Source organism: Hevea brasiliensis, unplaced genomic scaffold (assembly GCF_030052815.1).
Source record: "Hevea brasiliensis isolate MT/VB/25A 57/8 unplaced genomic scaffold, ASM3005281v1 Scaf1, whole genome shotgun sequence".
Lineage (NCBI taxonomy): Eukaryota > Viridiplantae > Streptophyta > Magnoliopsida > Malpighiales > Euphorbiaceae > Hevea > Hevea brasiliensis.
Genome location: NW_026614585.1, coordinates 6,522,905 through 6,538,450, shown reverse-complemented (window position 1 = coordinate 6,538,450; position 15,546 = coordinate 6,522,905).

Genomic DNA, 15,546 nt, shown 5'->3' with positions numbered 1-15,546 from the left:
CTTATATTGTATTATGTTTGTATATATTAAAATTAAAAAAATATATATAGTTTTCTTTTAATTAATATAATAAAGCTTTTAATCAACATATTGCTATTGACCATTAAGCTAACAATTACTATTAATTTCTTAAGAAAAAAAAATCAAAAAATTGATAGAAACACTTTTACTATTAAACTACAAATATTTTAATGATATGAATTTATTAATTATACATATATTAATATATTTATTTTTAATTAAGTTTGTACACTATAATAAATATAATAAAATTTGATTAAATAAAATTTGATTATGTAATATAATATATTATTAATTCTTTATTATAGTAAAATATTTACATGATGAATTGAAAATTTAAATTCTGAATTATAAATTAAAAAAATAATAATTTATAAAAAAAAGTAACGTCTCATATCATTTTTTTTCAAGGACTTGAGTGGGTTTCAAATACAGGACCCGCTATTTATAGTTTATTTTTTTTAATTTTATTTGTTTATTTAAATAATATTTATTATTTTTAGTAATTTAAATAAATTTCATTTAAATTGTAGCAATAAATAAATATTATATTATTAAAGACAAATAAATACATTTATATTAATAATTAATGATATGAAGAAATTGATATATAGTGATAAGATAATTTATTTTTATAAAATATTATTAAAGACAAATTTATTTGATTTTAAAAGTAAATTTAGAAGTTTTAGTATAGATAATTAAAGTCAATTTAATTTGTCTTTAAAAATAGATTTTTAGGGGATAATATAGTTTATTAAAATGAAAAGATAGACAATTTTTTTTGTCTCTATAAGTTATTAATGTGGACAAATATATTTATTTCTGTATGTTAAATCAATATCAAATATATACTTGTTTCTATATCTATCTCTCATTACATTTAGGGACAACAATAAATGGGATAAATGATTATTAATTTCTAAAAATATATAGAGATAATAAATAGTTTTTTGAGTCAAAATTTTTAGTCTTAATATAATAATTTTGGTATAATGCACATTTTATTTGTATAATCTATAGAATAAATTATTAATTTCTTATATATATATTGAAATTATGTAATTGTATTTATATTAAATATATTATATATTTTAAGATAAATTTATTAAGTGTTATCTTATCCCAATAATTATGTTTATAAAGAAGATGAACTAAAATAAAATTTTAAATACTTTAAAATTTATAAATTCTAAATATTTATATTTTTAAATAAAATTGTTATTTTCATCATGCCATGTATCAATTAATTATGCATCCAAATGTCAAAAATATATAAAAGATTAGATTTCATTGCTAAAGTGGAGCCAAATGGTTTGAGCTATCACCATAACAAATAACAAACCATTTTTTTAAATAAATTAATTATATAATAATAAATTAAAATTATAATTACTTTATCATTTAGTTGTCATTATAATTAATTTATTATTTTAAGAGCTAATTTTATGTATTAATTTTACATAAAATAATAAGAATATAATATGATTTCTCTCAACAAGAGTATAATATAATTTCTCGCATACCGCGTCGTACGACTACGACGTGCGGACGTCACCTCCAGTCCAGTCCAATGCTGTTTCTTTGTATTATAGTTTCATAATTAATGGTGGATGGTAATTATAATAAAAGATGCTCTTCGATCCTTGGATATTCTATTGGATTATATTTTAATTTTTACAATATGCATAGATTGTAGATCACGGTAAGAATTTTCCACATGTTGACCAAGAGCCTGCCCACGGCTATTTGCATGAACACGACACAGAGGCTAAATTATATAGTAAAACAGTTGTTCTATGTATAATATCTTCCATGAAATGATAATTTAATAATGAGTGAATATATAAATATGTGTGGATAACAATGAGTAAATATGTATGTATGGATGAGTCTCACAATTTTATAACCACTTTGTAATTTTTTTAAATATAGCTACATTTATATACTTGTCTAAACATTATTTATTTGTCATTTCATGTCACATGCTGATATGAAATTATTGTAATACTATATAATTTCTCTTGTAGAGAGAACAATTCATATAAATAAAACAATTGTTATTAAGTGAAAGGGATAATTTAGTCATAAATGTAAGAGAGAATGAAAGAGAAGAGAGAGGGATAAAATAGTGATTCTATTGTCTTTGAGAGAGAGGGGTATAGATTAATTTTATTCTTTTCAATCTAAAAACTTATTATTGTAGATTAGAGGATTTTTATAAAATAAAATTAAAAATTAGAAAATTTTTAATAATAAATTGAAGATGACTATCGCAAAGTTAATGGAGGGCTGATAAAAATAACTCAATTCAGTTGGCAATTTTCTTTTAATCATAATATTGATGAAAGTTGACAATGATAAATTTAACTGAAGATAGGATCATAATTCTCTCCCAGGTTAACTTCAGATAGGGATATTGGCTATCATAAAATCATGAAAACAAATCCTAATGATGGATCCATGGATTTGGTGTTTTGTGAAATAAAAATGTGTACATTTATATTTAAAGAAAACCTAAATTTGTTTACAAGGTTAATACAGATATGAAGCCATGATTATAAATGATCATGTTATAAGATTTTGTCCGGTAATTAAAATTACCATATGGGCCAAAATCGATTCCTTTAATATAGCCCAATATTAATTGATGTTTATTTTAATTAATACAAATTCAAATTATATAAGGATTACTTTAATTAAAGTAAATCATAATTCTAATTGTATAAGAATACTTGATGGACGTACCGGATTAAGTCTTGGATATATATATATATATATATAAGCTGGTCCTCTTTCTACCCATAAGGTGACACACATTCTCTTTCATAAAGTCAGAGATATTAGTGTCATCTCAAAAAAGTCTTCCATCACTAAAGTTTTGTGTGTGAATTAAGAGGGGTCAAGGAGAAATCAGTTTATCGAATCAAAGGGTCTCTCTTAATCATTAGCATAACTAAATTAAATTTTGAATCAGGTATGCTTTCTAGATCTGTGAGAATTTATTTGTTCAGGATCCATTATTAGGGTGATAGTTGAATCTTACATTTATAATTCACATTATGTTTATGATTATTATGATTTATTAAAAATTATTTTACATGTGGTATCAAAGCCTTAGGTTTTGAACCATTAAATTTCTCTATTAAATTTATGATGATGAACAAAATATTGAAATTTTTACTTGTTATTAGATATTGGTAGAATTAAAGTGTAGATTGTGAAAGTTTTATGATTAATATTAATGATTAAAATAATTATAATGATATTATTATTAAAATTTGACCCAATTAAGTTTTGGGCATGAGGATTATTAACACGATGAAAAATCGTGTTATAAAGATATTTAAGTTTGAGATCATGTTTTCTCAAAATAAAGAAATTAAAAGAAACAAAAAATATATATATCAAAGTGGCTTAATTATTTTGGCAATGAATTTCAAACTATGTGAAAACATATTTGTGATGGAAGATGCTTAAAATTAATTAATTAATTAATTATCAAATTAAAGTTTTGGCCCAAATTTAATTAGGCCATGAAAGTTCAACATGATGAAGAAAACGTGTTGGAAAGAATAATTCTTTTGGGAACATGTTTTCCCAAAAGCAAGAAAAGAGAAAAAAATATATATGTTTTCTATCCAATCTAATTAAGATTTGTAATTAAACCTAATGAATGAACAAATATTAGGTTTATTAAGATACTTAATTTATATACATTCCTTATGATATTTATTTTAGTTTGTTAGTTACCAAAGTGGCCAAATTAAAATAAAATAAAATAAATAATTTGTTAGTCATCAAAGTGGCCGAACTATGAATGATGTTTACATGCATATAAAAATTATCAATTATCCATACTAAAAGATGCCTATTATGAAAAGTGAATTAATTGATACTTACTAGTCATTAGAACTTAAGGATTTTACTCAAAGGTAAATCAATTATTCTACGATAGTGAGAATTATGAGGACAATAATATTTTATCAAATATATATTGGATGTTCAAAGACAACATGTATATTTTATGTAAGTTAATTATTATCCAATCAAGTTTAAAAGCATTTAATTTAGGATAGTATATTATAGTATCTACCCAAAGGAGAACTATATTTAGGTGTCTTGGACCTTGGCTTCGCATTATTGGAAGGCTAACTTGCTACTATTATGGATACAAGCAGTGAGAAAGAGAAGTTATACTATAAACAATAGAAGAGAAGTTATACCATAAGCAATAGGAATCGGTAAACAAATTGAGCCTTATGTTTTTGCGAATGACTATTGCCAATAACATTAAGACTACAATTTCATAAATTAAAAATGCAAAAGAATACCTTAAACTTATGAAAGATATGTTCTATTCTGAAGCTAAGTCACTCACTGGTACTCTAATGGCTTAACTTATGACCATGAAGTATGATGGATAAATGAGTATGCAAGAGCACTTTATTAAAACGAGTGATATTGCAGTAAAACTAGAAACTTTAAGGATGACGGTTGATGATTCCTTCTTGGTGTAGTTCATTATGACCTCATTACCTCTTAAATATGGGCCATTTCAAATTAAGTACAACACTGTTGAGGATAAATGGAATGGTAATGAATCAGCCAGTAAGCTAGTTTAAGAGAAAATAAGACTGAAAAATCAAGGGACTCATTCTGTCATCATTATAGGTCAAGAAGCTGATGAAGGATTTAAAGCTAAAGCCTACAAGTTTAAGAAGAAAAAGAAAGGATCTTCAAATGTTACTTAAGCTAAGGAAAGGAATAAATGGTAGTATGAAACTATCAGAAAGATTGCATAAAAGATAAAGCTTGATTTGAAAAGAAAGTAATCTTTATGCTTATATATGTTTCATGTCAAACTTATTTGAAGTCCCTAATAATACTTGGTGGCTTGATTTTGATGCTACTATTTATATCTCTAATGTGATAAAAGGATTCCTTACGATCCAAACTAAAAACCCAACTAAGACTTCCTATTTATAGGGAACCATATGAAGGCTTCAATTAAAGGCATAGGGACTATGAGACTTACCGTTTGGTCTTAGATAATGGCTATCAACTAGATCTATTACAAACCCTTTATGTGCCTTCAATTTATAGGAATGCCATTTTTGTTTCAAAACTTGATGAATTTGGGTTTAATGTTAAGTTTGGGCATAAATGTTTCAGTTTATTTAATAATAATGATAATTCCATTATTGTTTTTCGAATTCTTACTGATAATCTATATATACTGAAACTTGATGATAATTTTATTAAATCCTTGCCTGTCACTTATAGCAATATTGGAATTAAGCATAGAAGACTGAATGAGAATTCTATTTTCTTGTGGCATAAGTATTTGGGTCACATATCCAAAGAAAGATTAGAAAGTCAATAAAGAATGGGATTCTACCAAGTTTAGATATTATTGATCTTAATGTGTGTGGATTGCATTAAGAGAAAGCAAACCAAACACAATAAGAAAGAAGCCACAAGAAGCAGTAAGCTTCTTGAAATTATACACACTAATATATGTAGGCCTTTTAATACTCATCTTTTGATGGAGAAAAGTACTTTATCACCTTTATTGATGATTTTTCATGTTATAAACATATTTATTTGCTTAATGAAAAATTTAAATCAATAAATGCACTTAAAGTGCACATAAATGAAGTTGAGAGGCAATTAGATAGAAAGGTAAAAATAATAAGGTCAGATAAAGGTAGTGAATACTATAGGAAACACACTGAAATGGGACAATGTCCTGGTGATAAGTGCATAATTTATTAATTTTACTCCCATCACATTTAGTGTTTTTAATGTGTTTTTATGTTTAATTCAGTTGGTTAAGTATAGTTATTTATTAGGCATATATTTAGAGAGTTGTTGAAATAATTGTGTTAAATGAAGAAATTTGACTCTTGCTGTATTTTTCAGGGTTTTGGTGAAGTTTCAGAGCAATATAGTGTGGAAGGAAGCTTGAAAAGGTCGAAGGATTGAGAAGCATTATTGATACAAAGTACACAGGTCATGTAAGCACAACCAGAGACCCGTGTAACATTCTGCCAGAAGGAATCCAGAGAACCGAGGAAAATATGAAGTACACGGGCCGTGTAACTTGACCCGTGTAAATCTTGAAGACTCGCGTAACTTTCTGCCAGAAGAAATCTAGAGAACCGAGGAAGAGACAAAGTACACGGGCCGTGTAACTTGACCCGTGTAAATCTTGGAGACCCGTGTAACTTTCTGTGCCCATGCGAAACATGCCTATTCAGCTCCAGTAAGTTACATGGCCCTGGGTCGTGTAGTGATACACGGGCCGTGTATCCGTCGATAGTCAGACTCCTGATTCCGCTCCAGTTGCAGTTTTTAACAGAAATTCTAAAAACCTAACCCTAGACCATTTATTATAAATAGAGGAGATTTAGATGCCTCCAAGAGGATTCAGCAACCTCTCCATTCATCTTTTAGAATTCTTCTTTATTTTTCCTTTATTTTTTTGTAAGCCATGGGTGGCTAAGTTTTTAATTCAGTTCAAGGGATTCAAGTTTTTTTGCTTGATTTGTGAGACCAGGTTCTTAATTTAATTTATGACTTTTTGAATATTTATTGTTTTTTTATTTATTTGTCTTTGATCTATTGAATGATTTGCTAAAAAGGCCTAGTAGTTGATTGTTTGATGAGATCAATTACTAGTCCATCTTCATAATTCGTAATTATTGTGTAAGATTGAACATGAGTAGCAATTAGGTTTTATTGATTATGATCCCAATTTTCGATAATAACCTAAGGAAACAATAGGGTGAAATTAAATGATTTATGTTTCATAAATTGTTGTTTAGCTTAACTACTTCCTATTCTTAAAGTAGTTATTAATTTGATGAGGATTGCTTAATACCAATTCAGTTAATAATTAGAGTCAACAAGAGTGCTGGGCTTGAATTGATGAGTGTAGGGAAGTCAGGGGTTTACCTTGCTGTTTAGTAAATCTACGTTAAGTATTCAATAAGAGATAATTGTATTTCTTTTGTCTATGATCGAATCAATGCATTGGAATGAGAATTACCTTGGACTGAAGTTTGTTTAAATTGATATTTTCATATTTAGTTCTTGAATTTCTGATTTCTTCTGATTTTGTGTTACAAACCCCCCAATCTTTGTCTCTTCCGTTTCCCATTACACAAGTGCATGAAAATCCAATAATTCAGTCTCTAGGGATCGACCTGGATTTACCATTTGCTACTGAAAACATTTTATAGTTGGTAATTTCAGTTAATTTAATTTCTGGTGGATTCGATACCCATCACCTGGTCCATTTGTAAAGTTCTTAGAAAGTTATGGCATATATGCACAATATACTATGCCAAGTACTCCTCAATAAAATAAGGTGGCTGAAAGGCAAAATCGAACTTTAATGGATATGGTTAGGAGTTTGATGAGTAACTCTTCTTTACCTATATCTTTGTGGATATATGCACTTAAAATTGCTGTATACTTGTTAAACATGGTTCCTAGTAAGGCAGTCTCAAAAACACCTTATGAATTGTGGACTAGAAGGAAACCTAGTTTAAGGCACCTGCATGTTTGGGTTTACCAAGTAAAAGCAAGAATTTATAATCCACATGAATACATATTAGATTCTTGAATAATAAGTGGATACTCTATTGGTCATATAGAGAAATCTAAAGGGTATAGGTTTTATATTCTAAACCATAGTCTAAAAATTATGGAAACTGGTAATGCTAAATTCCTTGAAGAATGATGAAGTTAGTGGGAATGTTGAAAGACAGGATGCGGATATACAGGAACTTAAAGTTGATTTTCTTGTGCCTATTAATATTTCTATATCCACCCCTACTAAAGGTGTTGTTCTAGCAATTGTTGAATGTTTATACAACATGATGATGAAGCACATCATTAAGAAGCTAACCTATAAAGAACTAACAAATGTGAACCACAAAAAAAAAACACATTAAGAAGATCTCAAAGAGAAAAGAGATTGGCAATTACTAATCATTATGTGGTTTGTCTGGAAGAGTTAGATTTTGATATAAGGAATCAATAAAAAATCAGTTTTATTTTCATAAGCCATAGGAAAGTACTGAGTCTGACAAGTGGCTAAACGCCATGAAAGATGAGTTAAAATCTATGGAACAGAATAAAGTATGGGATTTCATTGAATTGCCTAAAGGATTTAAACGAGTTGGGTGTAAATGGATCTTTAAGATCAAGCACGACTTAAATGGTAAAGTCAAACGACATAAAATAAGACTTGTTACTAAAGGTTATACTCAAAATATGGTGTTGACTATAAGGAGATTTTCTCACATGTTTTAAAGAATTAGACTCATTAAGAATTATTATGGCATTGGTGACTCATTATGATTTAGAGTTACACCAAATTGATGTGAAAACAACCTTTCTAAATATAGAACTTAAAGAGGAAGTTTATATATACCAACCTAATGGTTTAAAAAAGGTCATATGGTGTGTAAACTTAAGAAATCAATATACAAACTTAAGTAATATTTCCACTAGTGGTATATTAAGTTCAATGATACCATAGAGTCTTTTGATTTAAAGAAAAGTCATTAATTGATGTATATATTGTAAGATCAGTGGGAGTATGTTTATTTTCTTAATTCTGTATGTTAATGATATCTTACATGCTGCAAATGATTTGGGCATATTATGTGATACTAAACATTTTGTCTCAAAGAATTTTGAAATAAAAGATATAGAAGAGGCATCCTTTGTGATTGAAATAGAAATTTTCCATTATAGATCACAAGAACCGTTAGGATTGTCTCAAAAAGCCTAGATTTATAGAATTCTAGAAAGATTTAATATGCATAAATGTTCAGCAGGAATTGTTCCCATATAGAAAGGGAACAAATTTAGTTTCAATCAAAGTCCAAAGAATCACATGGAATGTAAAGAAATGGAATCAATTCCTTATGAATCAATTCCTTATGCTTCAAGTGTGGGCAATTTGATGTATGCTTAAACCTGTATAATTCTTTATCCTTGAATTGTTCACTAGAAAGCTACAAAGAACTAAAGATTTCATGCTCATTTATAGGATATCTAATTATTTAGAAGTGATTGGATATTCAGATTCATATTTAACTGGATGTGTTGACAATAAAAGTTTATTTTGGCTACTTGTTCCTATTAGCTGAAGGAACAGTATTATGGAAAAATGCCAAAAAATAGTCTGTCATTATTTCATCCATTATGAAAGCAAAATTATGGCATGTTTTCAAGTTATAATTCATGCATTATGGATGAGGAATTTTATCTCAAGACTTGAGATAGTCGACAACATTAGCAAGCCGTTGAGAATTCATTGTGATAATTTTGCAATAGTATTTTCTCCATAAATGACAAATATGCCAAAGGTGCTAAACATATGCAATTAAAGTATTTTTTCATTAAGGAGAAAGTTCAGAAATGAAGAGTGTCTATTGAGCATAATAGTATTGATCTCATGATAGTAGATTCGTTAATTAAGGGTTCAAAACCTAAGGCATTTAAAGAACATTTTCTTATAATGGGTTTTGGTTGTATTAATGTATAATGTATTGACTTTGACACTCTGAGCTCATTGATATGTTTCTGATATACATTAAATTAGTATTTTCTGTTTCTCATGATTGTGTACACATAATATTTTGAGTGAATAGAAAAAGTCTTTTGAGACATTATTGTGAACTATGATGTGATAAATATATATTCATTATGTACCTACTATGGTAAGTTGCTAGTGTTGCGGTATAAGGAAGCAAGTATGTGATTAAATAATGTACAATTGCCATAACCCACACTTAATAATTTATTATAGGAAGGTAATTATGAAGTATATTATGGAAATGATTTGTTTATTCTATGCGCGCCTAATGTTTATGTTATTAAAGTTTATATCATTTAATTGTTGTGCCAAGTGGGAGAATGTAGGATTTTGTCCGGTAATTAATATTATCATATAGGCCAAAATCAATTCCTTTAATATGGCCCAATATTAATTGATATTTACTTTAATTAATACAAATCCTAATTATATAAGGATTACTTTAATTAAAGTAAATCCTAATTTTAATTGTATAAGGATACTTGATGGACGTATCAGATCAAGTCTTATATATATATATATATAAGCTGGTGACACACATTCTGATACGTCCCATAAGGTGACACACATTCTCTTTCATAAAGTCAAAAATATAAGGGTCATCTCAAGAAAGTCTTCTATCACTAAAGTTTTATTTGTGAATCAAGAAGGGTCAAGAGGGAGAAATCAGTTTATCGAATCAAAGGGTTTCTCTCAATTATTAGCATGGCTCAATTAAACTCCGCATCAGGTACACTTTCTAGATCTGTGAGAATTTATTTGTTCAAAATCCATTATTAGGGTGATAGTTGAATCTTACGTTAATGATTCACATTATGTTTATGATTGTTATGATCCATTAAGAATTATTTTACACTTGTCAGTTTTGGAATGGTTGTCCAAGACTTAATTAAGTAATCAAATTATGGCTGTAGTTTTTAAGTGGTTAATCTTTAATTATTTTTGTCCATTGAAAGGCCAACTGTGTCTTTGCTTATACAACAAAGGCTAGGCCCTAAATCCCATTTAATAAATTATCATAGTTCTCCTTATAAGCGGGCTTTTTTTCAAAGCAAAATGCTTGGTGCAGAAAAAAAATACTTACAAAAATTGTAAAAATGTAATGAAATGTTCACTTTACTCGTAAGTCATTTAGATTTTAAATTAATTTGTTTTTTTCTCTAAATCCAACCAATCATAGATCTCATCTTTTTTTATCAATTAGCTCTTGTCAATCTCTTAACCAATCACATCCCATCAAATTTTTTACTAATCAATAGCTCTCACCAATCTCTCAACCAATCATGTCTCATCACACCAAAAATTCAACCAATCACAATTTATTTATATAGTGTTGTCAGGATCAAACTAGATCAGATCGGCCAAATAGATTTAATTGAGAATCGAGCCAATGACTGATTCAGTTCAAGCTTCAATCCCTTTATTTAGCAAATTGGAGTTGACCCATCTGAACTGGGCAAGTAACCAGTAAATCAATTAGATCATAAATCAAGTAATAATGATCAATTAGATTATAATCAATTAGATCAATTAATCAAGTAACTATTAATAATTAGATCAATTAATAAAGTAATTATTAATCAAATTAGATCATAAATTAAGTAAATATGATCAATTACAACATAGTCAATTGGATAAATTAATCAAGTAACTATTAATAATTAGATCAATTAATCAATTAGATCTTAAATCAAGTAACAATGACTAATTAGATCATAATCAAGTACTATTGAGTATCTTATTAATTAATCAAGTAGATAATAAATCAAGTTAGTATAATTAATTAGATCATAATCAAGTACAATCGGATATTTTATCAATTAATCAAGTAAATCATAGTCAATGAGATCATAAATCAAGTAACTATGATCAATTATATCATAATCAATTATTATAGGCTATTCTATAAATTAACCAACTATATCATAATCAATTAGATCATAAATCAAGTACTATCGAATATTTATCAATTAATAAAGTATATCATAATCAATTATATCATAAATCAAGTAACTATGATGAATTACATCATCATCAAATCAAGTAAAAAAAAATTACATCATCATCAAGTACTATAATATATTTTATCAATTAATCAAGTATATTATAATCAATTAGATTATAATCAAGTAACCATAATCCATTACATCATAATTAATTAGATAGGGGTGGGCATTATTCAATTTAAATCAAAATAACCGACCAAATCGAATTAATTCAGAAATTCGATTAAGTTTTTGTGGAAATTTAATTCGGTTCAATTTTTATTTATGAATTTTTCAATTTTTTTGGTTCAATTTTGGAGTTAACATAATATTTTCCTTTTTTTTCCCTCTTGGTAAAATCGGATCACCTAATCAATTAGATAATAAATAAAGTGACTATAATCAATTAGATCATAAAATCAATTAATTATGACAAATTACATTATAATTAAGTACTATAAGATATTTGATCAATTAATCCAGTAGATCATAATCAATTAGATCATAAATCAAATAATCATAATAAGTTATATCATAATCAATTACATCAATTAATCAAGTAACTATTAACAATTAGATCATAATGAAGTACTATAAGGTATTTTATCAATTAATCAAGTATATCAAAATTAATTAGATTATAAATTAAGTAATTATGATCAATTACATCATAATTAATTAATCAATTAAATAGGGGTGAGCATTATACAATTCAAACCGAAATAATTGACTAATCGAATAAAATTAATTCAAAAATTCGGTTTAGTTTTTTTAGAAATTCAATTCTGTTTAGTTTTTATTTTTTAATTTTTTTTATTTATGTGGTTTGGTTTTGGAGATAACATAATATTTTTCCTTTTTTTTCCTCCCTTTTATAAAAATTGGACCACTTAATCAATTAGATCATAAATCAAGTAACTATGATAAATTAGATCATAATCAATTAGATAAATTAATGAAGTAACTATTAACAATTAGATCAATTAATCAAGTAACTATTAGTCAATTATATCATAAATAAAGCAACTATGATCACGACAGGCCACACTCCGTCTCTACGAGATCTGTTCCTTGGAGTATCCTAAAAAAGGAACCTCTCCCCAGCCATTTTGGGTTAAGAAGATGTGAAGTGCCTCTCTCTTTGAAAAAGTAATAAGAATGAGGGGTGTTAAGCTTTTTCTTATCCTGGCATCGAGCTATTTTTCTATAGGACCTCCCCCATCATAATTAATAAATCATTATTCAGTTCAAAATAAAATAATCGACCGTACCGATTTAATTTTGGAAATTCAGTTCATTTTTTTATAGAAAATTTGATTCGGTTCAATTTTTATTTTTGAATTATCCGGATTATTTGGATTGATTTTAGACATAACATAACATTTTTCCTTTTTTCTTTCCTCTTGTGAAAATCAAATCGTCTCCCATTGTTGTAGAACTTGAAGGGTGCATGAGATGAAAAATATAAATTTAATTCAGAAAAAAAAATTTCGGAAATGGATACATGAAGAAGATGTTTCAGATGGGCTATGGAATCCCTGCTTGAGAATAGGTTATGAAATTAGATGTTGAGATGTGTCATTATTAGTTAGAGTAATGGTAAACTGTGATAGGTTAAAAGAATTGTGGGCTTTGATAGGTTAAATAAATGATGGGATGGTATCTTATTAGTTAAATAATTGGTGGAACATGATAGGTTAAAGAATTAGTGGTAATTAATTGGATGGCCAATAATAAAAGATAGAGAAGTAAAATTTGAAATTCAAATCTAAAAATTTCATAAAGGGCTAAATAAACGTTACGCATCCAAAAAGTGCTTGAAATTAATCGAATTAACCCCATTTGTTCTTTTTTGTACACGTATTTTTGTACAACTAGTTAAGTCCATTTCCAAATAGATGTAACTGAAAAATTTAAACACCAATTAGGGGTGAGTACAAAGAATTTATCAAGTAAGGGTGATTTTACCCAATGTGGAGGAGAGAAATACAGAACTAGGAAAAAGCTAACAAACGGCTGCAAAAAGAAGCTAGACATTGATAATGATATTGTCTCCTACTGGATGCTATTATGTGTAGCATCTAGTAGAGGATATATGTATGAATGAAAATAGTGTAAATGTAACACCCCTATGTTCGGTAGTGCGTTCTACTGTTCCAGTGACCAGTGCTGTCCGGATAGCCAGGATGCCTAGAACTACACTTCGATATGAGTGAGGAGACATAAAATAATGAAATACAAGAAAAGAAAATACAAGAAAAACAAAGGAAAAATAATAGCAAAGAAATGTAACCAAGTTAAGCGAGCCGAGAACCCTAGCGATGGGTGACCGCACCGGGAAGTCATGGCGTGGACCGTTGACTAGCCCTGGACCGCGGGGAACCCTGGAAAATATTTTTAGAACTTAAATAGACCCCTATTGAAGTATAAATACCATTAGAAATATTAAATAAAAATTAAATAATTAGTACAAAGAAAAGTGAGAAATCGAAAAACGGACAAAACCCGGTGTTACCGAAAAATCGGGAATGCAATCCGAACAGGGGCATTGTGGTCATTTGACATCCCGAGTTGTCTTTTGACCTAAATGTCCATTAAAAATTCATGATATTACACTTGGAAAATATAATGAAAAATTCAATTAGTGGTACCTAATGTAAATAGTAAAAATGGAGAGTTAAATGTGGGAAAATGAAAGTTAAGATTAAACTAATAGTTAATTTTGACATAGTGCTCCACTAACTCATTTAAGTGGACCACTAACTCACCCTTTGGAAAGCAGATTCAACTTCATCTTCAAGCTCCCAAACTCAGCCGAAAATGGTGAAAAGAAGTCCACCATTGCCGTCCACCTTGAATGCTCCATGCATGTGAGATTCAAGCTTCTTTCCTTCCACTTTCTTTCATTAAAAGTTGTCCATATACCTTGGGCAGTAGATAGGCAACAAGAAGACCAAGTTTTGGAGAGGTTTTGAAGAGTTTCCAAAGTGGTAAGTTTGTGTTTTTGGTTATTACTTCATTAAAGTTTGTAAGGAGGTTATGGGTACTTGAATTGTGGAAAGAATTTTGGAGTTTGATGTTCTATGGGAGATGTTTATTTTTGGCAGCCATGGAAACTCCTTGAGGACAGTTTATTCTTGCTTGTAAATGGTAGATTAAAAGGTTGATTAAATGTTTATGTGTGTAGGAATTAATTTGGGTGATGTATACTTAGTATATGTGAATGTGTATTTGAAATTTGAACCTTGGAAATTAATGGAGTGTCATGCATGAATCAGCAGCTTGGTTTGGTGAACCATAAAGATGTTATTTCATGTTTGGTTTATGGAATATTAATGTTGAATTGTAATAGTTGTTATGGCAGCTTGGGTATATGTATGATGGTGTGAGGTTGGACATGTAAATGAGCTAGGTTAGGTGATTGAATTATTGTAATTGAGCTTGAAAAATTCTGCACTATATGGTGTATGTTGAGTGTGATTATAAGCTGCCAAAATGATCAACAATATGTTGTGAAATGTGTTTAGGTTATGGTACAAACCAGAATTGGCATGAATGGTTAGTTTGATAAGTGTTAAAAGTGACCTTGATGAGTAATGAATGAAATGCAATAGGGCAGTTTATGTTTTGGGCCTAGAACCTTAAGTGTGTGGCTCCAATTGGTATGAGACCAATTGGAGGTGAAACTAGGCACAAAATGTGCCAACTTTCATGAAGGAAGCTTGCCAAAATTCTGCTTGTAAGGTAGCTTGAAAAATGACCAAATCCGGATTAGTGCAATTAAGGCCTGAAAATTGACTATTTGGGCAGCAGTTAGTGTTTAGGTCATAACTCACTCAAAACAGGTCCAATTGACCTGAAATTTTGACCATGAATAGTTAAGACCTATATCTACAAGTCTTATGAAGACACCAAAGCCCA